General features: G+C 42.2%; 1 pseudogene; it reads left to right on the forward strand.

Annotated features, from left to right (window-relative positions):
• Positions 1-254: 254 nt before the first annotated feature.
• LOC106979965 (elongation factor 1-alpha 1-like) lies at positions 255-1942 on the forward strand (annotated as a pseudogene).
• Positions 1943-3397: the final 1455 nt, after the last annotated feature.

Consider the following 3397-nt stretch of genomic DNA (forward strand, 5'->3'; position numbering starts at 1 on the left):
TAGCAATTAAGTGAGGGAGAAATGGGAAGCAAGGGGGCATAGGATGCATGAGGTCTTCTCCTATGACGATACTTGGAAGGTTCTTCCAAATATATAGAAAGGTTAAACTCAGTGCCAGATTCTCGTGAAAGTTAAACATAAAGTGGCTTCAGACTTATCTCAAGTCATCCCCAAAACGAAGTCAACACATAGAGAAGGGAAGGTGGGAAGTTTAAAAATAATCAAAGTGCTTTTTTGCAATGGGTTTGCCACAGCACAGGTGTCATGAAAACCACCACTAAACCCAAACCAAAATGGGAAAGGAAAAGACTCATATCAACATTGCCGTCATTGGGCATTTAGATTTGGGCAAGTCTACCACTTCTGGTCATCTGATCTATAAATGTGGTGGGATCAAGAAAAAGGGGGAACTATCAAACAATTTGAAGAGGCTGCTGAGATGGGCAAGGGCTTCTTCAAGTATGCTAGGTGTTGGGTAAACTGAAAGCTGAACGGGAACATGGTATCACCACTGATACCTCCCTGTGGAAATTCAAGAGCAGCAAGTATTATGTGACCATCATTGAGGCCGGAGGACACATAGACTTTATCAAAAACATTATCACAGGCACATCCCAGGCTGACTGTGCTGTTCTGACTGTTGCTGCTGGTGTTGGTGAATTGGAAGCATGCATCTCAAGAATGGGCAGACTGTGAGCCCAGACTGTGTTGGGGCCCCGCTTACACACCGGATGTAAAACAACTTACATTGGTGTTAACAAAATGGATTCCACTGAGCCACCTCACAGCCAGAAAATATATAAGGAAATCATTAAGAAAGTGGGGCGCCTGGGTAGCTCTGTCGGTTAAGCATCTGACTTTGACTCAGGTCATGATGTCATGGTTCATGAGTTTGAGCCCCGCTTCGGGCTCTGTGCTGACAGCTCAGAGCCTGGAACCTGCTTCAGACTGTGTCTCCCTCTCTGTCTGCCCCTCCCTCTCTCTGTCTCTCTCTGTCTCTCTCTCTCTCTCTGTCTCTCTCTCAAAACTAAATAATTAAAAGATTTTTAAAAAAAGAAAGTAAGCATCTACATGAAGAAAATCAGCTACAACCCCTACACAGTAGAATCTGTGCCAGTTTCTGGTTGGAACGGTGACAACATTCCAACTTAGCGCAAGCCAAGTGCTAACATGCCTTCGTTCAAGGGATGGAAAGTCACTAGTAAAGATGGCAATGCAAGTGGAACCACACTGCTTGAAGCTCTGGATTGTATTCTGCCACCAACTCACCCAAATGACAAGCCCTTGCATCTGCCTCTCCAGAATGTCTACAAAATTGGTGATATTGGTACTGTCCCTGTGGGTCAAGTGGAGACTGGTGTTCTTAAATCTGGCAATGGTGGTCACCTTTGGTCCAATCACTGTTACAACTAACATAAAGTCTGTTGAAATGCACCATGAAGCTTTGAGTAAGACTCTTCCTGGGGACAATGTGGGCTTCAATGTCAAAAACATACCTGCCAAAGACATTCATTGTGGCAATGTGGCTGGTGACAGCAAAAATGACCCACCAGTAGAAGCACCTGGCCTCACAACACAGGTGATTATCCTGACCCATCCAAGCCAAATCAGTGCTGGATATGCACCTGTGCTGAACGGTCACACACAGCTCACATTGCCTGCAGGTTCACTGAGCTGAAGGAGAAGACTGATTGTCATTCTGGAAAACAGCTGGAAGGTGATCCCAAGTTCTTGAAATGTGGTGGTGCTGCAATCATTGATATGGTTCCTGGCAAGCCTATGAGTGTTGAGAGCTTCTTTGACTATCCTCCCCTGGCCCGTTTTGCTGTTCTTGACATGAGACATATGGTTACTTATGGGTGCCAACAAAACAGTGGACAAGAAGGCAGCTGGAGCTGGCAAGGTCACCAAATCTGCCCAGAAAGATCGGAGGACTAAATGAATATTATCTGTAATACTTGCAACCCCAGTCTTAATGAGTGCTGGAAGGACAGTCCCAGAACTGTTTGTATTAACTGGCCATTTAAGTGTGATGTAAAAGACTGGTTAATAATAACAATGTATCATAAAACCTTTAGCAAAAAAAGGAGAAATTTTTTGAAGTGTATTTATTCTGAAAGAGAAAGAGAGAGAGCAGGAGTGGGGAAGAGGCAAAGAGACAGGGAGGGAGAGGATCCCAAGTAGGCTCTGCACTGTTAGCACAGAGCTCTATGCCGGGCTCAAACTCACAAACTGTGGGATCATGACCTGAGCCCAAATCAAGAGTCTGACGCTTAACCAACTGACCCACCTATATACCCTGGAAAGGAGAATAGGGATTCTCTATCTCCCTCTCTCTCTGCCCCTACCTCACTCATGTGCACAGTCTCTCTCTCTCTCTTTCTCTCTCTCTGTCTCAAAATAAATAAATAAGCATTTTAAAAAAAGAATTAGAGCAAGAACTTAGGAGGAGAGAACAAAATGCCATATGCCAAGAGATGAAAATGATTTAGATAAGTACAATTCTCAAGTTGATGTATTAAATCTGATGTATAATAGTCCGTCAAGAAATGGAGAAGCTGAAAATATGGCCTTCTCTTCCAAATGATTGAATAACAGTTATTTTTATTCTTTTTTTTCCTGCTTGCTCATTAGAATAAATTGCCCTGTCCTGAACTCAGTAAGACCTATGAAGCCCCTATTAAAGAAATGTAATCATCTTTGAGACCAAAATAATCACTGAAAATAGCATGCAAGTTCCTGCCTATCTCTTTCTTTTCCCTATAGCGTTTTTCCACTTATTTTTTGTCCTCCTGTTATCTCTTGACCTGTTTTATGCTATCAGCTTCTCAAATGTCTTTTAATAACATATAGAAAAGTATGCGCTTTATGTTTCCCTTTGTGAAACCTCAGGCCACCAAAAAAACCTTAAAGTAAATTAGTCTGATAAAATTATACTGAAACCTTCTTTGCAGCAGTGCTGGGATCTTACGTGATTTCTTGTTTAAAAGCGAAACATAACAGCATCTTTTTTGTGTCATTATAAAGGTGAAGGGGGGGGGGCACCCAGCTGGCTCAGTCAGTAGAGCACACAACTTTTGAATTTGGGGCTGTGAGTTTGAGCACCATGTTGAGTGTAGAGATAACCTAAAAAAATATTAAAAAAAAAAAAAGAAAAGGTGGTGATTCCATGAAATGAAACAATATCCATACCATAGGAGTCCCAGAAGAAGAAGAATGGGAAAAAGGGGCAGAAGGTTTATTTGAACAAATTATAGCTGAGAATTTCTGTAATCTGGGGAAGGAAACAGCAATTCAAGTCCAAGAGGCACAGAGAACTCCCCTCAAAATCAACAAAAACAGGTTAACACCATGACATATCATAGTGAACCTTGCAAGATACAAAGATAAAGAGAAT

This window comes from Acinonyx jubatus, chromosome C1, assembly GCF_027475565.1.
Source record: "Acinonyx jubatus isolate Ajub_Pintada_27869175 chromosome C1, VMU_Ajub_asm_v1.0, whole genome shotgun sequence".
NCBI lineage: Eukaryota > Metazoa > Chordata > Mammalia > Carnivora > Felidae > Acinonyx > Acinonyx jubatus.